Raw genomic sequence first — 26824 nt, 5'->3', positions numbered from 1 at the left:
ATGCACGAATCCTCTCAAAAGGCCGTCATCTTAGGTAAGCGCACAAAAAAGCTCCTATACTAGGGGGGAGGAACAAACTGTGCAGCACTTGTGAGTTCTTTGCCAGGAAAAGGAAGAAGCACACATGCTACAAAACTGGGACCAAAGCTCAGGTGTCCTTGTTGAGGGTTTCCAGCGAAGCATGGAGATGCACGGAGTTCACTGCCACACCTTTATAGGAGATGGAGATTCGTCTTTTTGCTACCAGATGCAGTCAAAGGTTGGCTACGGTCGTTTCATCCGAAAGCATGAGTGTGCTAACCATGTTGTCAAGTGTTACACTTCCCGCCTCTACGCCATTGCTAAGGAAGCCCGGGTGGTCGGCCAATGTTATCAGGCCCGATAATAAAGCGCATAGAGAATGTTGTGCGCAAGGCTGTCCGTCACTATGCCGAAATGTTGCGAAAGGATGCTGCTGATGAAAGACAGCTTGTTCGTGATTTGGCCACTGACTTGAGAAATGGCCCAAAACATGTGTTTGGGTGTCATAATGACTCTAAAAGCTATTTCTGGGACCCCACCAAGGGTGAAGACTTATTCTGGACGCTCCCTACCATGCTGAAAACAAAGATAATGACTGCAGCCAACAGTATTGCGGAAAAAGCGGACACAAGCAACATTGCGGCAGTCCTCATGTCTCTTGTTGCTAAGCTTTATGGCGGCAAGCAGATCAACCGGTGCCAAAAGGGTACTTATGAGCATCGCTGCGAAGCTGCTGGGCTCACCTGGGGGCCCCAGTGGCACGCACAAATTAGTAAAGCTATGATTTGCCATATCCCCGGCGCTGTCTACATGAAGTATCCCAAAAAGAAAATGGCTGCAAAAGACCGGCGATTGCCTAGGAAAAGACGACTTTTTGACAGCCAGCATGAACAGAAGATCCGTGCCGCTAGCACCTCATCACCTCATTATGGGGCCAATTGCATGAAGCCAGACATGTCACCTGAGGAGTTAGCTGAGAAAGCAGAAAGGCAGCTACAAGAGCTCCAAGTTGATAAGGAACGATGCGAACAAAATGAGGCACAAACACGGGGGCAGGCAGACAATTCGAATTGGTTCGAGCAAAAGGGGCTTCGCCTCACTGCTTCAAATTTCCACGTTGTATGCGTAAGAAAGGACTGCGCACCCTGTGGCACACTGGTCAAGGCCCTGCTTCACCCAAAGAGCTTCACAAATTCTGCCACGGAGCACGGCAAGCAGCATGAGAGCGTTGCACTCCAGCTATATAGTGACGAAGACGAAGCTGGCAGTGGCGCGGGACGGAGCGCTCGCGCTAGGCCAGCGGCCATTAAATCATCTCATAGCCATGGTTCACCACGTCTCATTCTTCGGCTGGCCGCCGCGTAACATTTGGTGTGAGGTGCTGGGGTCCCTTCATCGCCATCCTGGTCACGGAGCTTCAGCGTCCTGGGCCTGCCGTGGACGTCGGCCGTGAGTACCTGGTCAGCGCCGCACGGCCGTGCCCCAGCCCGCCCGACCTGAACCGACCTCGACGCTGACCCCAGCCCCGTCCCCCGCCCGGACCACAGTACACGACGACCCAAGACCCTACGGACCCAAGACCCCACCGACCCAAGACCCCACTGACCCAAACGTGAAGACACCGTCCCCCTGCCTCTGCCGTTCGGTGCGTCCAGAGACCTCGGCCGTCAGCTCCTGGCACCCTACGGCCCGGATGCTTCGTGGACCGGGACTCATTCTCTCATCTTTCTCATCGTGGCGGCCAGCACTGCACCATCTTCTACATCCTGTTCAACCCCCCCCCCCCCCCCCCCCCACTCAAGACCATCGCCATTTCGCCGTCTGTTCATCACCGATCGGGACGATCGCTCGGAGGCCCCGGGTAGTGTGACGAAGACGAAGCTGGCAGTGGCGCGGGACGGAGCGCTCGCGCTAGGCCAGCGGCCATTAAATCATCTCATAGCCATGGTTCACCACGTCTCATTCTTCGGCTGGCCGCCGCGTAACAATATGGAGCACAGATGAGCAGAGTTGTTCAACCATGTATGCTTTTTGTTGGCCTTGAGCGTGGATTCCTGGCAGCGTCACCTGACAGGATAGTTGACGAGGACCGAATAGTAGAGGTGAAATGCCCGTTAACTGCAAAGGAATATGAGCCCCAGGAAGTAGCGCAAAAGTTTTCAGAGAAAAAGCAAAAAGAAGGTGGTCCAGTGCTTAGACGATCGCACAGATATTTTTACCAAGTGCAGGGCCAGCTTCATGTCACCAGAAGGAATATCTGTGGCTTCGTAGTGTATACAAGAAAAGGAATACAAGTGCAAGAGGTACGCCGAGATGACAATTTCTGGGCGGCGAAAATGAAGCCATTCCTGGTACATTTTTATAGAGACTGCCTTCTTCCAGAAATTGTAGACTCCCGCGTTGCTCGCTCCATGGAAGTGCGCAGCCCAGGCTGGAACAGAATTGCTTTTGAGGCCAGGGAAAAAGGAAAAAAAGCACTGCCTGAGGTAACCAGCAGGCAGCCCAGCAGCTAGAATGACTGCCTTGCCTCTTGACATGCCCTGCCTTCTGTGACAGATGTGGTGCGGCGGAAACGGCAGCATAATCGCGCGGCAGCATAATCGCGCAGAAATGTTTCCATGACTGATAAGACTGAACTCTGAAATCGCTTTGTGGCACCCGGAAGTTGTTTAAATGATCTTGGACAGGTCAGACATACGAAAAATTTTAAGCAATGGCGAGTTTTCAGCTTTTCGTGCAAAAATGCGGCCGTTTCGAACCCAAACAAATTTCCATCCAACCTCGCGTTTTCGCGCCACCGCGCTTCCGAGGAGCCTTTTCAGCTGAGGACACAGATGCTCATTGACATAGACGGTGTCAGAAGTGTCTAGACCAAGGTCAGTTCCCACAATGTTAGCTTTACGAGCCTTTTCCAAGACTGCGTCACGTTTCTTGCGGTGTACAAACTGGACAACAATGTTTTCATGGCTAGACTTTTTGGCAACTGGCACACGGTGCACAATTTCGATGTCTGATGCATCGATTGGCTCGCCGGCCTTTTCGCCAATCTTGCCGAGAATGTCTGCAAGATTTTCCCATTGTCGCACAGGGACACCTTTGATCTCTAAGTTGCAATTTCGGGAGTATTGCTCACACTGAGTCAGCCTGTCCTCATCAGTTTCCAGTTTCGTTTCGAAGGCCTCATGCTTTGCGCTCAGGGATTGATTTTCTTCTCGCAGTTTTTCATTTTCTGCTTGCGTAGACTCCAGCAATGTTTTACTTTCCTCGTACTTTTCACTGAGGAATTCCACTGTTGCTTTAAGCTCCGCTATTTTATCTTCCATTTCCTGTTTACACTGTGCAAGGTTTTCCTCGAATTCAAGCCTTAACTCTGCAATAGCAGCCTTCGACATATTAGAGGTCTACAGCAGGTAAGAAAGTTTCACACAACACTGTCAAGAGTTTGATGTGCGGGGAGGCTGCTAAAGGCTATGCACAGAAAGTAACATGGAAGCACAATCAGGCAGCAGCAGCAGTGGCGAAGGTGCACTAAAACAGACAGAGTAAATATAAGGTCACAAACCTGCGATGTGCAGAGTGAATGGGTCAGGTATACAGCGCAAGTGCTGTGCCCGCTGCCACTGCTGCCAAGAAGCGTTGACAGTAGATTTTCCGGTTATATAGCGGTAGTCCAAGATGCCACCCACTGCAAGGGCCAATGGGCGTTTCAGCTGCCGGCTGGCAGCGCCGCAGGACGGTTGAGAGCTACCGCTGGCCACGGGCAGAAACAGTCGGCGTTCCGTGGGATAGTTCCGTGATACGGTGATGCTTCGCTATCAGGAATCCGAACAGCCTGCGATGTGCAGAGTGAATGGGTCAGGTATACAGCGCAAGTGCTGTGCCCGCTGCCACTGCTGCCAATCGTGTGCCCGATATTCCTACCACCGTATATCTGTTCTCTCTCGCGGCAACAAAACGTGCATTATTCCTAAGCCCGCCATGATTGAACCACATGACGTTGTTTTTCCCCAGGAAGGGGGGAACTTTGGTTTTTTCCATTGTAATGTACAATCTGCAAGGACATATCGCAATTTCTTAATGAATTCTCTTTTAAATTTCAGATTGTAATGTTAACTGAAACTTGGTTTACAACTGAATATGATGTCTTGACCCTACCTGGGTACACTACCTATTATTTAAATAGGCAAAGCAAACGCGGTGGAGGAGTACTACAACTAGTGGAAGCCGGATTGCCCGCAAGCTTACTATCAGATTTTTCAATCTCAAATGAAAATTATGAGGCACTTTCTGTCGTTTGTGGCTGCAATATGTTTACAGTTATATACCGCCCACCTTCTGGAAATCTAGATGCCTTTTACCAGTTCCTGGAAAACATGTTCTCTTTTGTCAATAGCAACCAATTAAAACTAGTTATAGGTGGTGACCTAAATATTAATCTTCTTAAACATAGTACGGCATCACAGGATTTCACATTACTCCTTGAGTCACACGACTTCAAGAACTTCATTACAGAGCCAACACGCATCACAGTAGAATCAGAATCACTAGTAGATATGCTCATCACCCAACGTTACATAGACGATATAAAGGCTGGTGTTATTGCGACTAGTATAAGCGACCACTTGCCAATATATATGTTTTGGAATGCTAATACTCAGAATAAAAGAAAAGCTATTCTAGAAACGTTCACAGTTGAGGACATATCTCCTAATGCGCTTGATAATTTTCGGACTCAAATTTCCTTAACAAACTGGGACGCCGTGTTCGAATCTCGCCAAGCAAATGAGGCATACGATATTTTCCTCGATATTTTCAAACGCGTTTACAGGGATTGCTTCAAAATTAAAAATGTTAAAAAACCTAAAAAGGTACGGAAGCCTTGGATTACGGCTGAATGCCTTGCTATGATCCGTAAGAAGACGTCCATGTATGCGCAATTCATAAAAAATAGGAACCCAGCAGACCTCGCTAATTTTAAAAAGTACAGAAATTTCGTGAGACGCTTTCTTCGAAATGCAAAACAGGCTTATTTTAACAGCTTACTTGGCAGGGCAAATAATCGCAACAATGAGCTATGGCGCGCTCTAAATACCATGATGAACCGCAATAAATCGAGAAATGACGATATTCAAGTAACACAAAACGCAAAAACTCTCGAGAGCTTTCAACTCGCAGACGCATTTAACTCCTATTTTGTTAACTTAGTAAAAAGTGGTCATGATGAACGTGTGACGAGCTACTTGCGTAATCGTAACGAACATACCGCTTTTTTTTATCCAACTTCTGAGAATGAAATACGTTCGGTCTTTACATCACTAAGCAATAGCAACACAAGAGATATTGATGGTCTTAGAATTACACCGATCAAGTTTGTCTTAGACTACATTTTGCCTGTGCTCAATCACATATACAACTTATGTTTGTCATCAGGTGTATTTCCCGATAGCATGAAACGTGCTAAAGTGACTGTTATTTATAAATCAGGCGATAAAAATGCATTTTCAAACTATCGCCCCATATCTGTCCTTCCCGTTCTCTCAAAACCGCTTGAGAAGTTAGTATTGCTGAGGCTGGACTCATTCTGCAATAAGCATTCATTAATTTCCCCTTTCCAGTTTGGCTTCCGAAAAGGTATGTCCACAGAGTTAGCCTTACTAACACAAAAAGAAATCATCCTTAATTCATTTTTGGATAAGAAATTAATAATGGGCACTTTCATAGATTTCACAAAAGCATTCGACAGTTTAAATCACCAAACGCTGATAGCAAAATTAGAATTTTATGGGTTTCGAGGCATTGCCTTGGAATTTCTCAAATCATATCTTTCAAACCAAAAACAGTGCGTTGCTATAAATAACAATTTTTCTTCTCTTATGAACTTGAATGCAGGCGTTCCTCAGGGCAGCATATTGGGGCCACAGCTTTTTAACTTGTATATAAATGATATAGGGAATATAGCCGAGGAATCACAACTTATTGTTTATGCCGATGACACAAGTATTTTTGTTCAATCAGATAATCCCAGTGATTTGTGCAATAACGTAAATTTGACACTACAAAACCTATACGAATGGAGCAATAGAAATTCCCTGCAGATCAGCAGTGCAAAAACCAAAGCTGTCCTGTTTACACCCTATCAAAAGCCAATTATCTACAACTTTAACATTCGACCAAATATTTAGGGGAATCCCCCAAGGTGGAGAAGATTTGTAATAAGGGAGTAATTACTCATTGACGTCCACCCGAGCGCAGCCATACGGCCACAAAGGAAAGCTATACAGCTTTCACAGAAACTTCGTAGTTAAAGAAAAATTCGTCCTGGTCCGGGGTTCGAACCCGGGACCACCGCTACACCGGAGCAGTCGCTCTACCAATTGAGCTAACCGGGACGGCAAGCTTATGGTAGGGCGAGAGCGAATTGATCAATAACTCGAAGTGGGAACAGTGTTGACCAAATATTTAGGGGAATCCCCCAAGGTGGAGAAGATTTGTAATAAGGGAGTAATTACTCATTGACGTCCACCCGAGCGCAGCCATACGGCCACAAAGGAAAGCTATACAGCTTTCACAGAAACTTCGTAGTTAAAGAAAAATTCGTCCTGGTCCGGGGTTCGAACCCGGGACCACCGCTACACCGGAGCAGTCGCTCTACCAATTGAGCTAACCGGGACGGCAAGCTTATGGTAGGGCGAGAGCGAATTGATCAATAACTCGAAGTCAATGAGTAATTACTCCCTTATTACAAATCTTCTCCACCTTGGGGGATTCCCCTAAATATTTGGTCAACACTGTTCCCACTTCGAGTTATTGATCAATTCGCTCTCGCCCTACCATAAGCTTGCCGTCCCGGTTAGCTCAATTGGTAGAGCGACTGCTCCGGTGTAGCGGTGGTCCCGGGTTCGAACCCCGGACCAGGACGAATTTTTCTTTAACTACGAAGTTTCTGTGAAAGCTGTATAGCTTTCCTTTGTGGCCGTATGGCTGCGCTCGGGTGGACGTCAATGAGTAATTACTCCCTTATTACAAATCTTCTCCACCTTGGGGGATTCCCCTAAATATTTGGTCAACACTGTTCCCACTTCGAGTTATTGATCAATTCGCTCTCGCCCTACCATAAGCTTGCCGTCCCGGTTAGCTCAATTGGTAGAGCGACTGCTCCGGTGTAGCGGTGGTCCCGGGTTCGAACCCCGGACCAGGACGAATTTTTCTTTAACTACGAAGTTTCTGTGAAAGCTGTATAGCTTTCCTTTGTGGCCGTATGGCTGCGCTCGGGTGGACGTCAATGAGTAATTACTCCCTTATTACAAATCTTCTCCACCTTGGGGGATTCCCCTAAATATTTGGTCAACACTATTCCCACTTCGAGTTATTGATCAATTCGCTCTCGCCCTACCATAAGCTTGCCGTCCCGGTTAGCTCAATTGGTAGAGCGACTGCTCCGGTGTAGCGGTGGTCCCGGGTTCGAACCCCGGACCAGGACGAATTTTTCTTTAACTACGAAGTTTCTGTGAAAGCTGTATAGCTTTCCTTTGTGGCCGTATGGCTGCGCTCGGGTGGACGTCAATGAGTAATTACTCCCTTATTACAAATCTTCTCCACCTTGGGGGATTCCCCTAAATATTTGGTCAACACTGTTCCCACTTCGAGTTATTGATCAATTCGCTCTCGCCCTACCATAAGCTTGCCGTCCCGGTTAGCTCAATTGGTAGAGCGACTGCTCCGGTGTAGCGGTGGTCCCGGGTTCGAACCCCGGACCAGGACGAATTTTTCTTTAACTACGAAGTTTCTGTGAAAGCTGTATAGCTTTCCTTTGTGGCCGTATGGCTGCGCTCGGGTGGACGTCAATGAGTAATTACTCCCTTATAACTTTAACATTCATATCGGCAATAATCCTATTGAAGTGGTTTCAGAAGCAAAGACACTTGGTGTGACATTTCATCAGCACTTATCATGGAACTCACACGTGCAGCATATATTAACCAATCTTGCCAAAATATCAGGAGTACTCTGGAGGCTTCGTTATATTTTACCACTGAAATTTAAGCTATTAATATATAACGCGTTGTTCTATGCTCAACTAAATTACTGCGGACTTGTATGGGGCACAACGTCAAAAGAAAACATAAATAAGATTTTTTCTCTGCAGAAGAAAGCCCTTCGTCACGTAGTCAACATTCCAAGTGAAAGCCCATTACATAATACCTATTATGAATACAAAATTATACCTTTTCCAACATTATATGACTTTAACCTGTCGATGAGATATAAACATAGCTTAAAAACTAATAGCAATGCATTTTTGTCTTTATGTAGTTTAAAAAGCCTTCCTGACAGGGGGTATGTATTTCGGAATAAAGGAACATGGCACGTGCCATTCACCAGGCTAACACACGGGCTAGATAGCGTCGAAAATCGCCTTCCGAGATTATTGAACAAATTATTAATGATGGAAATCGACCTGCAAACAGCCACTAAATGTAATATAAAACTTCATTTCATCAACCAGTTTCATGGCGTTTAACAGTGTCAACCATCTTCATAACCAAAAACAGAGCTTTTGTAACACGTCATTTCATCCCAGAGTACTGTAGTTGTGTCCATTTGTCTTTACTATTTCTTTTTCCTTATATTCAGGCGAGTTTGTTTATTAACATTGTCATTTTTCAGGTCTGCTATCACGCGAGTGTTTGTTGCATTTTGTTGTATTTTTTATATTGTAAAAGACTGCATTTGTAACATTATTCATTTCCTGCGCGAAAATCGCATGCGCTGTAAATTGTTCTCTTTTAAACACTCAACATTTCATCCATAACTGCTGCACAAACTGCCATGTAAAGGGGGTGGGGACCCAGTCAAGCTTGCCTCAGAGCAGCTTTTTGTCCCCACTCCCTGCATTTTTATTTGTAGTAAAAATGCAAAATAAAGATTTATTGATTGATTGATTGATTGATTGATTGATTGATTGAAACTCTAGAGCCCCTGCTCCTTCAATGTACCGCGTTCGCCGATGCTCGTCGTGACATGCTCGCGGCCTACAGGGCATTCTCCCAGACGCTCTCACGATGCTGTTGTGCCCGCCGGACAGCGCGCGCGTCAGTGAGCGAACAATGGTGAACCTCTCTGCATTCCTCGAAAAGACGGGCTTGACGACCCGCCTGTTCTCCGCCGGGTAGTTACGTGCAGTGACCGAACGTTCCGCGTGTGCCACCTTGAGCGATGAACAGCTGGACGCCCCACTCCAGCTGTATTGTGCTTTGTTTCTTGCGCCTGTGTTTGTACTGCAAGACCTCCACGCGCGTGCCACCTGTATATTTGTAATTATGTTAATATGTAAATATTTAAATAGATTTATTGCCAGTGTACCTCTCCCCGTGACCTTTCTACTATCCCCACACTTCTTTCATTTCACTTCTGCACACTGCCTGCTATTATTTATTTCCGCTGCCCCAGCTCAGGTGCTTCGAGCAGCGATAGCAGATGCCGGGGCTAGCAATGATCTTTTTCCTTCCATTTACCATGTTTAATAAAACCACTTTCCTTACCTCTGTGGCATCGGTTGTTCTATTCATGAATTACCAGGGGGAGCCGAATAACCACTACGATGAAAGTACATGCCGTCGACAGCTGAAGCCTAGAGAGTGCCGTCTACAGTAAACTAACTGGTTTGACCAGCAAAAACTGTGCATGTAATCGCTTTCGCCTTCATTTTACTTGATAAATTCGTTGAAAAATTGGCGCACTCCAGATCCGACAGAATGCGATCTGGTCGATGCGTCTAATCATTTCGTATTTACTGAAAAAAAATTGCTTCGCAAGCAATGGACGGTATTGTGTGGAATAAAATCGGAAGCCAATTATTTTGCTGCGAATATGTGAATGCATGGCAACTGCCCCATCTGAAAATGATTTGCTTCCAACCCAAGAAACCAAAGGGCGGGCTCAACACGAAAGTACAGTCATAAAATTTTTGAGCATGAACACAGCAGCGCGTGGCAGATAGCCTCGAACCCTACTTGTGGCGATACGCGGCGGCCGCCTTCATAAACAAAGTGCAAAGGGAGGTGTGACCTTCGGCTTGCTGGAAGCAGGCAAGGCGGCATAGCCTTTTCCACCACGTTGATAAAAGCAGCCGCCACGTGTCGCCACAAGTAGGGCTTGAGGATACTTGCAATGCGCTCCCGTGTTCACGCTCATAAATTTCATGACTGTACACATGTTTCTTGCGTGTTTCCTGTGCAATAAATACGACAATACACTCCGGTTACATTCAAGTAATGAACAGTAGTCCGCTCAATACACTGGTTCGGAAACTACCAAGGCATGCACTCTTCTTTAAGCCCGTGCATTATTACGGGAAGTTGAAGCAAGACAGGAAAGCAGCTGCAACTGTTCTTCCATGGCTTGCCAGTCTTGACATCGCGTTTCAGAGTCGAATAAAATACCGGGGGGAAAAAGAATTTCCAGAAAATGATTACAAGCATGTTATAGTCGCCTGACAACAGGCAGTGTGTAAATAACAGCTGTCCCTTCAAATACCAGGTACGCGCGCGCGAACACGCACACACACACACGCACGCAAGCGCGCTTTTTCTATCTTTGATCCACACAAAATCGGGGCAAATCGACGCAAGGCGGGGAAGATATATATTTCAGCACGCGATGGAAAATTCTAGAGGAAATAAGCAACCTGAGAATGTAAACTGGACACAAAAAAAATCGCACTGGCTTAGCTCTGGTTAAGCCTGGATATACAAGCGAAAAGCTGCCTTTATGCTTTGTTTGACGTCGTGGCTGACGCAGTTCGCGCACAAGGCACTGGGAGCACCACGAGAGCGGTGTAGATTTTGAGCCGACTCCCTCGCTATCACTTCTGGGTCTTCTTTTCTTATATAAGGCAGAAAGCTGGGATAGTTGGTGTTTGGATTGAGAGGACATAGTAGTAGCGCTTAAAAAAAACAAGGACGACAGGGTAGAGAAAGACAACACAGGCGCTAGACACACAAAGAAGGGGGGAAGACAGGGCCCAATGAACTAGAAAGTAAGACATTTAAGGCAAGACATCTAGCGCCTGTGTTGTCTTTCTCTACCCTGTCGTCCTTGTTTTTTTAAGCGCTACTACTATGTCCTCTCAACTTCTTTTCTTCCTTCCAAGGCGAATGTCTGCGCCTCTTCTACGGCCGCCGCCGCCGCTCACGCGTTATCGCAAAGCCATGCGAAAGAACCTTCTCTTGGTACGGCGGCAGAGACCGCGCGGCAGCGGCGAAGGGTAAACCGGTGGCGAGGAGGAGAACGAAGGGAGTGGCAAGGAGAGGAAGGGCGCGCCACGGTGGCTCCCAGGGGTGGCCCACGCGAAGCGCGGTGTTGACGAGCCTAGTGAAGCTTGTCGCTTCACATAAATAAGTGCACGCAGCTGAGGGTTCAAACGGAAGAGGGGAGGAGGACGCCTAAATTCCTACTGCCAAAGGACGGCCAGAAGGGCCGTCCTTTGCGCGTATGCCCATATTGTCACGTTTTAGTGACGGCAGTCCAGCGGTCAGGAAGACAGCAACGAGACTTGCAAACGAAGCTCTTTATGTGGCCTGACTTGCGCCCGCAAACGAAATGAATCACTCGGCGGCGGCGTGGAAAGCAGCAGCACTCGACAGCAGCGTGGAAAGAGAAGTTTACTTTTTTCTAAAGGAACAAAAATAGCAAACAAAACAGTTGAACTGAACTCTGATCTTTCAAGCACGTGCGCAGTGACGCAGCACAGAGCATGTCAGTATGGCAGTAAGAAAGCCGACACTCGACCGCCGCGCAGGGCGATAAAGTATGTCGACCATTTGCGCAAGAACTCAGCCTCGCTCATTGACAGAGCGTCCACGCATGCTTGTTCAAAGAGGCGCGTGCGGAGGCGCTGCAACATTGGAAACATTGTTCTTTGCGGACGCCCATTTAAGGAAGCCGCTCCACGCTGACGCCACAAAACGAACATGCCGACACACAGGAGCATATTTTGAAACACTTCGGGAGAACTAGTGCGCGCTTCCAGGCGGGTTAAAAACATGCGTGACACTAATATCCAAAAGGTGCGCGAAACTACACACTCAAACATTGCGTGCTGCAAAGTTTCAAAGAGACCGCACTGCGGGCATCGGGCGGAGGGCGCCACGCCCCATGCCGCAAGGCGGTCTCTTGTGGGCAGGACCCGCAAGCCTCGCAGCCAGCCGAAGTCCCTGACATCTGCAGGAAGCGCCGCTGAGGTCAGTTGGCGCCAGCGTGCCCGTCTCGTTTTCTGGAGTTGTTCGCGGGTCAGCGCAGCGACCGTTAGTGCTTCACACATCCTGGAGGGCGGGGTTTCATCAACATCCAGATCGGGCGCGCTGGCAGTCAACGACGCCAGTGTGCGACGCACGTTAACGAAAAATTCCGGCGGCTGCTCGGCTGTAGGGCCAACCACGTGTTGTGTAAAAAACACGTTACGCGCTGTACCCAGAAAGTATGTGAGGAGTGTTCTCCCGGGATAGTCTGGGTTGCGTACAAGATCTCGTACTCCTCGCAAGGATCTCGTACTCCTCGACTAGCTGCCCGTGATGACTGGCAGAGTAACACGTGGTAGCGTGCTTTAAGTAGGCACAGGTAATCGCTCATAGCAAAGGTTAACGGAGCTCCCCTTTGCACTATACGGATGCGCTTGAGGGTGTCATTAAGTGCGTGCGTTACACGGCGTCTGCGGTCTTGACCGGCCGCCACCAGAGTTGCCTGCCAACGAGTGTTGAGTGTGTCCCAAGAATCAGTTGCAACGAAGCTCTTGCACGATGCGGCCAACGCCGTACGCAGCGACGCCACGCTTTCCGGGTCTGCCAGTAGGCTCGTGTCCATGCGCCACGCAACAGTATAAGTGGGGTGTCTTCACCAAAGTCGAGCCTGACTGACAAGGGGTGGTGATCGGAAATCACTGGCGTGCCTACAGGGAACGAGAGAACCCCGCAGCTGACGACAAACGAAGCGAGCTCTGGTGGAAAATAGAATTTGTCTATCCGACTGGCTGACTGTGCTCTCTCCCACGTCGCTCCAAAGGCATCCCCGTGAAGCTGAACCCACGCGTCAGACAAGCGGAACTGAGTCACGAGATCGCGGAGCGCGGGGGCACCGCAATAACGGCGACCGTGACCCTGTCCGCGGACGTCTCGGTCAATGTTAAGAACACAATTGAAGTCACCGACTATAAATGTGGGGTAAGGATCAAGGAGGAATGAGTCTAGGCGCTCAAAAAAATCAGAACGACTAGACTGCCGTGCCGGCGCGTATGCAACCAACGCACGTACTCGCCGCTGGTTTAGCGTGAAATCGACCGCAAGAGTGCGGCCATCCAGCCCGAAAGTGCAATGAGCACCCGCGCGCAGGCAGGGGTTTACAAAAACGACACCGAAACCGCACATGTGAGAATCAGTCAACGAAAAATAAGCAAAAACAGAAAACCGGGTGGTGAAATTCAGCACATCAAGTGAAGTACGGAAGTTGCATTCCTGTAAAAACAGGATGTCGACCCCTTATCCCTGGCAAAGTGCATCACCTCTCTCTGTCTGTCTACGGATTGAAATCCCCGAACATTCAGGGAGAGTAGATGCACAACCGCCATGACTACCAAGAGCACCGACGGCATAACATACAACCTAAAGAGCGCTGCCATGGGCGGCGCTTGGCGCGCGCGGCACTTTTTTGCTAGAACGTTTGTTAACAGTCCCTTCTGATTCCGATGATTGGGGGTGGGCACGTTTGTAGTCGGGTCTTGAGAAGTCCATATTTTCGGGGTCGTCGGCGCTTGTGGCCTCGCTCACCGGTTGCTGCGTGGTCTTGGCGACGCTCGCAGCTGAAGCCGATGCCGACGCCAGGGTCGCCGATGGGAGGGTGTGGCTGGCTGGTGACGGGAAGCGTGCGTCGTCCGCACCTCCAGGAGTGGTCGGTCCTGACACCTGGCCGCACGTTAAGTCGCCTGTCAGGCGAAGCGGCGTGACTTTGTCCGGTACGTCCACCAGGTCGCCCGACGCCACGCTCGACTCGTCGCTGCTGCTCACGGTGTCGTAGGTGTCTGTGCCGGGAAACGGCGCCAAGGGCTCGGCGAAAACTGCAGCGAACGGTTCCACCTCGTTTGAAGGTGATCCCTCATGGTGCTGCTCTTTCTCAGGCACCTCGGTCGCGGGGGCGGATTCGGGCTCCCTCGGGCGGCTGGTCTTTGGGCCTGCGTCGGCAACAGGCATCCGGACGGTTGGTGGGCTCCGCGTTTCTGCGGCCACGTTGTCCTTACTCGGTTCCTTCCTCGAGGCGGCGGCCTCCGCATAGGACCGTGGCCGCAGGCAGTTCGCTGTGGCGTGGCTTCCACCGCAGCGCCTGCAAGCCGCTCCGCATCCGGCCGTGTCGTGGCCGAACACCTCGCAGCGAGCGCACCGCGGCGTTCGACACGCCGCGCCGATGTGGCCGTCCTGCCCACAGCGGGAACACACCTTCCGGACGCCTCGGTAGTCAAACATGACGCGGTGGCCCTGGACGGTCAAGAAGTTCGGCACCGCCTGCTTCATCTCGATCCGGACCACGCGCGTCCCGTTGCCGACGTGACGACGGCCCTGGAGGACGGGATGGGTGATGTCAAGCACCTTGCCGTAGGAGCTGAGTGCCGCCGCCAGCGCCGCGTCTCCCACGAACAGCGGCACACGAAAAGCCGTCATGTGGACCACGGCAGGACCCACGCAGGCTACTGGGACGGAAGTGCCGTTCACGTTGAAGGCGCCTTCCACGAGCATCTTCTCCGCCGCCGCAGCCGAGGCCATGGCAACGCAGAACTTCATGCCTCCATGGTGCTGGAGGCTCTCTAGCCCTTTCGGGCCGACAACCGACTCGATGCCGTCGACGATGTCGTCAGCTGTCGCGTCGGAAGTAACTGTGAACGAAAAACTGTGCGCCTTTGGGGGCGGCGCACGGAACACCGGAGGGGCAGCAGGTCCCGGGCCTCCCATGACGTCACGGGCGGCCGACTGGGCTGCTGCTTGAAGGTCTCGAAGTTGCCCGAGCACCGGCAAAGGTACGGCGCCTGGGCTGGGAGGCTGGTTGCGGAACCTCGGGGTCGCAGTGGATCCGAGGCCCGCTGCACTTCTCAAAACTTCTCAGGAAGCCAGCGCCGAAAAAAACTTCGCTGGTTCTGGACGAGCTCGGGCAGCAACAAACGTGCTCGTCAGTCGTCGAACTACGAATGCCCGCCGCTCGCTGCATCGCTCTATTTAAAGCCCGAAAGGAAACTTAGAGATAACAGGTCTACAGTAATCTGGGAAAACGTAGAGACAACTCTTCATGGCTGTGATCAATCAAGATTACTGCGGTCCCTTCTTCGGTCACGAACCAAAAACACCCCTTTCCGGCAGCATTGAGCGCGAACAAATGGACAATACAATGCGAGGGAGGCATGGGCGCAAAGGAAAGGGAAGGTGGACAATCGGTTACTGCAGTTTGGCGAATGGGCTGCATGTTTCCTCCTTTCCCTGGCGAGGGTCTTCACTTGCCCTCCCTAACCTTCGCCTCTCTCTCCGCGATCGTCAGCGGGGAAGGCACGCAGCATGCACACAATTCTGACAGTTCTCAAGCGCGCAAGGCACGCCGCGGTTGTGTGCGCGATGCCGGGAGGCAGCGACGTAAACCACGCGTCAAGTGCTGCGATGCTCTGTGCGCATTCCGGCGTTCACGCTCGTCCGTCTCGTGGTTCGCGTCCGTCGGGGAAACACGTCCGTCCGTTGCCATAGTCCCGAAGTGATAGCCGTCTTTAGCAGCCAGCGCCTCCTGTGGAACCACGTGGAGTACACCTGCTTCCCTGACCATGCCTTCTCCTCACGTGAGTGAAGCAACCCATTTATTGTACCGTAAGCGTTATTATTATTGTCAGTATGAAAGCATTAGAAGGCTATGTTGACGCCGGAAGTGTCCGCAATACGTGTCGTCGGAAGTTGGTACCCTGTGACTGCGTCCGTCATGGGAAAATAGTAGCTGCAGATAATTCATTAAAAATAAGATTGGTGTCTAGGGCGCAGTCGAACTCGGGCCGCCGGCGTGCGAGATAACATTAGAGGATGACTCAACTTTTATAAAGTGATGACATCATGCCCAAGCTGGTTCACAATCGCTGCCACGTGGAGATAGCAGAAATCGATCAGAAATGATAGAGACGCGCGGCGCAAAACCGCGCCCGCCGAAGCGACGACGCTTGTTCGAACAGGAGATACCGGCAAGCGCCCCTAAAGTTTATCCTCATTTTGGGGAGGAGGGATAACCGCAAACTTGACAGGACTGAAGATCGAGAAGAGGACAGGACGAGCGGTAACTAGCAACTGAAGTTTATTGAAAAAAGACATGTTGCAGCAAAGGTTGCATCTGCGCATAGCGTACGGGAACTAAGATAGTAACACGTGGTCAATGACTAAACGGGTCAATGTCTAAACGATAGGCTGCGACAGCACTTCCGCTCCTTGAAACCTGATAATGGCGCAAATCTGCCGAGACACTGCAGGGAATGCGATGGCTGCTACCCACAGTTCAACAAAGCCACCATCATCGGAAGGGGCCGGTCGAGGCTCGAAAGGGAGATTTTAGAAGCGGCACACATGCGCAAACTTGGGCTTGAAATGTGTGTGAGTGAGCCTTCCGTGGCGCTTTTAGATAAAGAGACCCGGTTTCTGTTAAACCTGTGACGGGCATTTCTTTGTTTTTTGTTCGTTTCTTGTTCGTTTCGATGTATATCATTAATTATCTTGTGTGTTCCACGTGTTACTATCTTAGTTCCCGTACGCTATGCGCAGATGCAACCTTTGCTGCAACATGTCTTTTTTCAATAAACTTCAGTTGCTAGTTACCGCTCGTCCTGTCCTCTTCTCGATCTTCAGTCCTGTCAAGTTTGCGGTTATCCCTCCTCCCCAACATGTCTGACCAACTGGCCCAAAGCTTCCCCTTGTTGAACTTTATCCTCATTGCACCAGCGTCGCTTCTCCCCTGGCGGTCATTTCCGAACTACTGTCCGGGCACCTCGCCGGCGGAGCTGCTGCTGCTCGCACCGCTGGTATACCGCTGGCACTCTTTCATTGTGAGCATGCGCTGTCCTGCTCGCGGGCGCAGAAAAGAGATGTTGCCGCTCGCTGTGAGTCATCTTCTTGCTGTGAGTGAAATCTTCCAGTATATGAAAAAAAAATGCGTTCATACACTCTTTCCCAGAACAGTCAAACTAAATCGCTAAAATGTACTCAGTTTAACGTCCGGAGCATTGTGAACAAGTCTGAGGATTTGGAAAGTATAGTAGTGGCGCATAAACCGCATATCATTATAATCACCGATACCTGGCTGCACTCTGATATCTCTGACGAGAAATTACGCCACCAGGATACAGAATTATGTGCAAAGACAGGACTTCTCGCGGAGGTGGTGTTGCAATTCTTTTTCAAGAATCTTTCCAAGTAATCAGGCTACCTGACATACAAGGAATTGAATGCGTCATTTGTAAACTAATTCTAAATGAACTTAGTCTTGTTATTGGCGCGTTTTACCGCCCACCACGAAGTGACGGTGCTTTCTTTGAGAAACTCAATGAATTCTCATGTACTACGAAAGCACAATCAAGTAAGGTACTGTTGGCTGGAGACTTTAACATGCCGCTCGTCAATTGAGACAAACAGTTTCCAGAGCCGCTCTGCACATCAGCCGAACTTCTGGTAGACATCGTACTTGATCACGATTTAACTCAATTAGTAAAGCACGCAGCGCGTATACAAAAGGATAAGAAATCCATTCTTGATCTTTTCTTCGTTAGTAACGGTGTCTTTCGTCGCGGTCCTCTACTTCAATATTTCGAAGGCATATCAGACCATGTTATGGTATCTTTAAACATTCCATTACTTCTTCCGAAAAATAAAAAGAAAGCGGTACGTGTTGTGCCAAACTTCTCGCGTGCTGATGATGTTGCAGTCTTACACTTACTTGATATTTCATTCTCAGATTTTGTGGTTCTTTACGAATCCTGCGACTGCTCAGTAGAAAATCTCTGGGCTTTCTTTAAGAACCTTGCTCTGAATTTCATTTCGCGTTTTGTGCCTACCCGGGTAATTACCCTACGCGCTAGCAGCCCTTGGATGACGAGGGAACTTGTACGCATTGGACGAAAGATTAAGAGAGTTCGCAAAAAACTTCGGCGAAGACAGTCCGCAGTTGATGCAGCTAAACTGTCTGATATGCGCGTGAACTTAAAACAAGGTATCAAAAAAGCAAAAGAGTAGCGCTTTAACGTATCGATGCAAAACTTTCTTGTTTCGTCCCCTGCAAAGTTCTGGCGGCAGTTATCAAAGAAAAAGAAACCTGTGTACAGCGTCGTCGTTGACGGTGAACTGGTTACTGATGCGACACAGATTGCTTCGTCTTTCAACCATTTCTTTTGAACTGTGTTTACGCAAGATGATGGTAGAAAGCCCCACTTTAACTCAGCTTGTCCGCCTATTACTGATTTTTCTATAACTGAAGAAGGTGTTTTCTCTCTGCTTCTCAGTTGTGACGCAAAAAAGACTCCGGGAATTGATGACGTACCAAATACGTTTCTTGTGAGATTATGCCGAATGGTGTTCCAAGTACTTAACGCTCATATTTAAGAGGTCTCTGTCAAGCGCCGAGCTCCCGGAGGGCTGTTAGCACGGAAAAATTATTCCCATTTCCAAAACTGAAAATTCATTTCTACTTAGCTCGTATAGGCCAATATCTTTATAGTTTACTTCTTCAAAAATACTTGAACATATACTTTTTGGGCATATATCAGCCTTCCTGGAAACCAATCACGTAATTGACGACCGGCAACACGGTTTTCGCAGAGGCTTCTCTACAGTGACCCAACTTCTGGAGACGATTCAGGATTTTGCCGCAGCCATTGATAACCGGTGTCAAATTCATGTCATTTTTTTAGATTTTGAAAAAGCATTTGACCGCGTCTCACACAGAAAGTTCTTGCTAAAGCTAAAGACTATCTTGAAAAACGATCTACTGTTGGCGTGGGTACAGGCATATCTATCGTCTCGATCTCAGTCCATATCAATCGGCCAATGCATGTTCGAGCCCAGCTTTGGTAAGCTCCGGTATCCCACAAGGCTCAGTACTTGGGCCATTGTTCTTTTTAATTTTTATAAATGACATTGTTAAAGAAATTCCTGTCAAAATCAAGCTGTTTGCCGACGATTGTGTATTATATCATGAAATACGAACTCCTGCTGACCAGCTTTTTCTTAATAACGCCTTGGCTAAAATTCATGATTGGTGCTCAACGTGGCAGATGAGTAAAAAACAGTTTCGATGTCTATCACGCGGAAGAAGTAGCCATTAAGTTTTGCCTATACTATTAATAGCCATCCCCTGTCTACCGTGGACAGCTACAAGTACTTGGGATTAACGATTAGCTCTGACCGACGGTGGAACAAGCACATTTCTAATATTAAAAATAAAGCTATGAAAAAACGTGGCTTTTTAAGATCTCTCCGGTACTCCACGCAGGAAATTAGGTTACTAGCTTACAAAACTTTTATCCGATCTGCTTTAGAATACGCCTCTGTTGTGTGGGACCCTTATACTAAAGAAAACATTAAAACACTCGAAAATATTCAAAGACAGTCAGTGCGATTTATTTATAATTGATACAGCTGGCATCCGCCGCGGTGGCTCAGTGGTTATGGTGCTCGGCTGCTGACCCAAAAGACGCGGGTTCGATCCCGGCCGCGGCGGCTAGAATTTCTTTGGCGGAGAAATTCTAGAGGCCCGTGTACTGTGCGATGTCAGTGCACGTTAAAGAACCCCAGGTGGTCAAAATTTCCGGAGCCCTCCACTACGGCGTCTCTCATAACCTTAGTCGCTTTGGGACGTTAAACCCCATAAACCAAACCAAACCATACAGCTGGCAGACGTCCCCTACCATGCTACTTGGGAAAGCAAATTTGGAGTCTTTGCAGCTCAGGAGATACCGCGAGAGGCATGTTCATGGTTTTTCACAACAAATTAGGAATTAACATCAGCAAGTACATTGAGCTCGTCCCGGGTCGTTCGACACGATCCTACCATTCTCTAAAAGGGAAGGAATACTCATGCCACACTGAAACATACAAGAATTATTTCTTCCCCCGTACTGTGCGGGAATGGAATGTCCTCAAAACGAATATTGTAGAGGCTTCTACTGTGGAGTCGTTTACGGCGTCGCTTAGGAATTTGTAACAATTTTGCAGCATTCAACATTTCCTTTTTTTTATTTGCCCCAGTGCTCATTTTGACGCGAGATGTCGTCTAATAGTGTATAATGTTGTTTCTTTTCGTCATTCATTTTTTTCGGTATTGTGTGCTGAGTTGCGTGTGCCTCAAGGCGGTTTTCTTTTTGTCAAAGTGTATTTTACACCCACTCCTGCTAAAGGCTTTGCAATAAAGCCAGCAGTCTTCTGTAAATAAATAAATCAATAAAATGCTTTTATCCGGAGTTGTTGGGTATGAAATGGATGAGAACGAGAAACGGCAGGAATCGATAACTCCTGTGGGCAGGGTGGAGTAAGCTTCTTTCTGTTGCTAAACACGTTTGGTATGTTGCATGCGTAATATTATTTCGACCAGTTTTTGCTGTAATTCACTAAGCATGCAGTGTTTAGTGAAACTCGCGCTAACGAAGCTCATTTTTTTTTGCCAGTAAAGCCCTGCGGCGGTCAGATCCAATCCAATGGAATGCAATGTAATCTAACGTAATGTAATGTGGTCTAGTTTAATCTAATCCAATCCAATCTAATACAATGTAATGCAATCAAGGTGAAATGAACGTCAATGGTGGTCACCGGCCGCGGCACGGCAAAGGCGTGAAAGTGCAAGTAGTATTGCTTTCGCAATAAAAGTTTCGGACAAGGAAGAGCGACAGGACAAAGGCAAGAGTAAAGCGAGTGGGGAGAAACGGTGGCTTAGCTGCGGGGTGGAAAGTTCCGGTTGCAGGAAGCGTCGGGCTGCGGAGGCACGCGGGGCTGATGGGGGGGAGGGTTGCGGATACGGGCGAACTTGGGCCACGCGTCTTCGGGGCCGCCGTCGCCGCGCTCTACGCGTCAGACACCCGCCTACGTTCATGCGTCCGTACTCTTTCTCATTCAAAATGCTTTTATCCGGAGTCCATGGTAGAGAGAGGGTGTGGTAGATGGTCCTTGGCGATCACAAAATGAACAAGGGAGGGGAAAACCTCAGGTTGCTTGAGCCAACGTTTCGACAAAGCGACTTGTCTTCGTCTGGGCAAAGCGTTCATCATTGGCAGGGATTAAATAGGGCCTTCGCTCCGAGGAGGAAGGCCCCGGGTGGGGGAAGGAAAGTGGTGTGAGAGGGGATGCGTGTCAGGAAGAGGGAGGTGAATCTTGATTCGTTAAGATGCTATAGCGGAAAAAATTATATGCGGGGGGTGTGTAATGAACAAAGGCTTTGAAGGGGCTGCGACGGGGGGGAGGCGCTGGGTGGGCCTGTAAAACTCAGATAAGAGGATTAGTCAGCGTGGCACAGGGAAATGAGAACAAGGCCAACAAAATAGGCTGGGACTGGAAGGAGAATGAAAGGGGGGCGGGCATTTCCAAGGAAGGACAAGGCAGGGGGGGGGGGGGGGGGAATGGCTCGAGTTCAGAGAAAGCCAAAAGGGGAGGGGCGGAGGGGTTAACAGGAATGTCATGGTTTCATAGAACTGAAAGTAGGGGATTAGGGGGGAAAAAAGTGAACAAAGCGTGAGGGTGAGAAGGCCGGAAATCTGGTGGAAGATATGACGTGGGAAGGGTGCAAGGAGCGATAATATACTTATGCGAGGTTCTAGGAAATGGTCTGACCACGTGCAAGACATTTGTTAATTTAAAATTATGCTTACCCTGGAATGTACCTGAGAGATTCCAGGTTTCCTCTGGACATGTTAATCCCTGTTGGTTGCAGTGTTTTAAATTTGTGGATTAGGAATGCTCTGTATTTTCTGTCCCTAGTCGATTTGAAGCCTGACTGAAGAATGAACAATTTCAGTTCGTCGAATTTGTGATGGCGTTGATTAAAATGGGTCGACACTGCCTTCTGTTCATTCCATGTTGTCAGCCCGGTGCCCGTTTAATCTGGCACTCATTGTTTGCCCGGTTTCTCCGATATATTGTTTCTGGCAGAAGGAGAACTGGAGCATGTAGATAATATTGGACGATGTGCAGTCAAAACTGGTCTTTATATCGAAACTGAAATCGCTTGCCGTTCTTTTAACCGTAGTGTCCCTTTTTAAATGTTTGCATGTCTTGCATCTAGGTCGAGAGCATGAAGTTACTGTCGGTGGTGGTTTCTTACCGAGCCTAGCATGCACCAGAATGTCCTTCAGGTTTGTGTTGCGCCTGTGTGTTACCCTTGATGCGTCGGGAAATATTTTCTTGAGACGGTCGTTACCAGTTAAAATGGGGTGGTATTTCCGCAGAATATTGTTTGTTTGGAAGCGCGTTTGAATATTTCGTTATAAGTGCAGGAGGTCGTTGACTGTTAGATTTTGTTCGTTTTTTAAGAACTACATCTAGTTTCAAAGTGGTTGCTCGTTGTAACGCATTATTAAGGGTTGTCTGTGGATGGTTTCTGGTGATTAGTGTCTTTTTTAGCGAGTGGAGGTGTTTCAGGTAGTCATCGTCGTCGCTACATATTCTTCTTAGTCTCGTTGCCTGTCCTGCGAATATACCTTGTTTGCAGTGTCTTGGATGATGGCTAGTGAAATCTAAGTATTGCTGTCGGTCAGTAGGCTTCCTGTAAAGTGTGGTTTTGAGCTTGTTATTTTTTAAATGGGCAGTGGTGTCAAGGAAATTGACTTGCGTTTTCGAGGAGTTGAAGGTGAATTTAATGCTGGAGTGGCATGACTTGAAATGTGTGACGAATGCCTTCTGGGTCTCAGCGCCATGCTCCCATATTATGAAAATGTCGTCTATGTAACGGAGGCATATAAGTGCTTTTTTTAGACATGAATTTAGAAGTTTAGATTCTAATAGCCCCATAAAAATGTTCGCGTAGGTGAGTGCTTGTTCCAAATACTTGAAGGTAGTAAGAAGAATCGAATTCAACGTAGTTGAGTGTTAGTACCAATTCAAGTAGCGTGAGGTACACTTCAGTTTCGTCCCCGCAGGGGGGCGTCTGCAGCATGCAGACGTTGATGAGTGGCGACACCACGGGGTATCCCGAGCATCCGCAGGGACATCCCCGCCGGGGGATGATGGTGAGCATGCGTCACCACGGACCCGAGCATCCGCGCTTAGCCGTGCGTGGCATCGCCGTGTCCGGGGAAAAGGGGATCCTGGTGGTTGAGCCGATGCCGAGCGTTTGGACCCTTAAGGCCCCTCGGCGGAGGCAACACACCACTTTGGCCCCAGCTTCCTGTAGACGGCACCTCCGGCCTGACCCGACCGGGGGAAATCGGCAGTCGCCTTTTCCTGTCCGCCCCTCTATCTTTCACTTTCCTATTTTCTTTCTTACAACTTTCCTGTATCCTCCTCTCTTCTTCGTTTTTTCGTCTTTTTCCTGGCGGCGAGGGTTAACCGTGTGTGACCAACTACCCTGAGTTGAGTCATATTAGGTTATAGTTAAGGTGTACAGCTGGCGTGGGCAGGACTTTCTTTCAAGTTCCTGTCACGTCCCCTTGTTGGACTCCATGGTGGGTGGCTGGCACCATGACCGAAAAACATCAATTTTTTATGGCTCCCCCCCTTTCAAAACCTGATCGCCCTCTCAAAAGAGGGCGGACCGATGCAACAGCTCAGTTCCTCACCAGAAAAGACACGTTCCCAAAGTATCATGTTATTCATAGCGAAATAACAAAGCAACCAGCCAGAAAGATATCGCCATTCATAGTTACTAAGAGTCTGTCAGATGCCTTGGGCCCCGGCTACAGGGTAACAAAACTAGCAAGTGGTGACCTATTGCTCGAAATCAAAGATAACACGCAACATGAAAAACTGCCAAACATTGTGTCTTTTGGGGAGGTTGCAGTCTCTGTCACTGCACACCGTTCCCTGAACATTGTCAGAGGTGTAATTTCTGAAGATGATCTTCTTTTGCTCACCGAAAAGGAAATGTTGGAAGGTCTTAGTGACCAAGATGTTGTAAATGTGCACCGAATAAAAATCAGAAAAGATGACAAGGAAATAGCAACCAAACACTTAGTACTCACTTTTGCCTGTAGCACACTCCCTGAATCTATTCAAGCTGGCTATGAAAAAATCCGAGTTCGCGCCTACATTCCAAACCCGCGTCGGTGTTTTAATTGCCAGAGGTTTGGTCATAGCTCCCAGAGTTGCCGTGGCCATCAAACATGTGCAAAATGTGCATCAAGAGACCATAAATCAGAGAACTGTCAAGCATCACCACACTGCACAAACTGCGAAGGCGAACACCCAGCGTATTCTAGGTCTTGCCCATCATGGAAGATGGAAAAGGAAATCGTAACTTTGAAAAGAAATGAAAACATATCATTCAAAGAAGCACGTAAACGATTTTCACAGTCTAATCCATTCGCCTTCACAGCTAGGACAAACTTCGCAGATGTGGTGCGCTGGGGCGGTGCATCACACCGCAATCAGGCGCCTGCCCAAGTCTCGTTTACCGGGACGCAGGCAGCGCCATCAACGCCCCAGGCAGGGACAGCGAAAGCTGCCCTGTCGTCTCCCAAAAAGGTCCAGCCGTCCCTTGAGTCGGCGGACAACCAGGCTACTCCCCGCCGTGGGAGGCCTGAAACCCGCACACGCACGGTTTCCTCGCGGGCTTCCAGCACCTCCTCCGAGGTGATGGATGTCACCCCTGGCACGTCCGTCCCGCTCGGGCGGCACAGCTCACTCGAGCGTCGCAAAGGACGGGCCAGAATAACGGGACCCGAAAAGCCAGAAACTTAGGTTTCAGCTCAATCTTTCCAAAAAAAAACAAGAAAAACAACAAAAATGGCATTTTTAATCCAATGGAACTGTAGAGGACTTATAAAAAACTACAGTGATGTAACAGATCTTTTAATTTCACTTTCCCCAGTCATTTTTGTTTACAAGAGACCAATTTAGGCCAGCAACACAAAAAGATTCTGAAAAAATATCAAGTGTTTCGTTGCGACCGACAGCAAGCATGTCGGCTCTCTGGAGGCGCTGCTATCGTTGTTCAGAGTGGTGTTGCAGCTCGCGAAATCAAACTTCAAACCAAATATGAAGCTGTTGCAGTCACCGTTCTTCATTTTAAAACGATCACATTATGTTCCATCTATCTTGAACTACATATAACAGTAACACTTGAGGACATGGAAGAACTTTTAAAACAACTACCAGAGCCATATCTTTTAGTCGGAGATTTTAATGCCCACTCCTCCTTCTGGGGAAGTGATAAAACTGATACTAGAGGTCGCATTTTAGAAGATTTTATACTGTGCAACAATGTGTGCCTACTCGATACAGGAAAGCACACCTATTGCTCTCCAAGTACTGGAAAAACTAGCCCCTTAGATTTATCTTTTAGTTCACCATCAGTTTTTACAGATTTTAAATGGGAAGTCCTGGACAACCCTTATGGAAGTGACCATTTGCCGGTAATTATCAGCATACCATCGTCACCTTTAATCATCCAAAGTAAACCTCGCCGTTGGAAACTACACTTAGCCGACTGGTCACTCTTTCGAGAAAAGGCCAGCCTGGATAATATATACTCCGATAGCTTTAGCGTTGACGAACTGAATGAAATCTTCACAACCTGTATCATAGCTGCTGCGCGCCTAGCGATTCCTCAGTCCTCGGGAGTGGTAAGACAAAACCACAAGTTCTGGTATACACAAGAATGTAAAGAAGCTAAAAAGGAACAAAATAAAGCCTGGGGAATTTTTCGACGATACCCAACACAAGAAAACCTTATGAATTTTAAAAAGGCGAGAGAAAAATCACGTCACGTACGTCGCGGTGCTGAGAAAACTTCCTGGCAGAATTATATATCATCCATAAATAGTACAATCACTTCCAAAAAAATGTGGGAGCAAGTTCGTAAACTAAATGGCAGCTTCTCCCCATTCACAATTCCTTTTCTGACACCCCCTGGTACCCAAACAAGCATCGGTGAACAGGCAGACCTACTGGGAGAACATTTCTCTACAATTTCCAGTTCCTCGCATTATACACAGTCATTCTTAAAGTATAAGAACACAGCCGGAAAACAGACTCCCAACAAACAGCAGTACCAAGGAGCCTTACAATAACCCAATTACTCTTCAGGAAATCCATAAAGTACTGTCCGCCGGTAAAATGACTGCACCCGGCCCAGACGAAATACATTATGAAATGCTAGCTCATCTCTCGGAACCTGCCATAGAGGCACTTTTAAGATTTTTTAATAAAATATGGGTATCAGGAAAAATACCGGACACCTGGAAAAAAGCAATAATTGTCCCTCTCCTGAAATATGGAAAACCGTCAACCTCCCCTGATAGTTACAGGCCTGTAGCACTCACAAGTTGTCGTGCAAAATGTTTTGAAAGCGTATTGAATACTAGATTAATGTTCATCCTCGAATCCCGTGAACTTTTGGACGTCCACCAATGTGGATTTAAAAAAGCACGCTCAACAACTGACCATCTTGTCCGCCTCGAAAACACAGTACGAGAAGCTTTCATTCATAAACAACACTGTCTGGCAGTCTTCTTTGATATGGAAAAAGCTTACGACACTACCTGGAGGTTTGGCATTCTCCGCGACCTAGCAGATCTAGGTATCCGTGGAAGGATGCTGAACTGCCTGAAAGA

The 26824-nt window shown here is 48.2% G+C and overlaps 1 pseudogene; it reads left to right on the top strand.

Moving 5' to 3' along the window:
- Window positions 1-24950, top strand: LOC149367573 (uncharacterized; annotated as a pseudogene).
- Window positions 24951-26824: the final 1874 nt, after the last annotated feature.

Source organism: Amblyomma mixtum, chromosome 1, assembly GCF_055824585.1.
Source record: "Amblyomma mixtum isolate Tamu chromosome 1, ASM5582458v1, whole genome shotgun sequence".
NCBI lineage: Eukaryota > Metazoa > Arthropoda > Arachnida > Ixodida > Ixodidae > Amblyomma > Amblyomma mixtum.
This window is presented reverse-complemented; position numbering and strand designations above follow the sequence as displayed.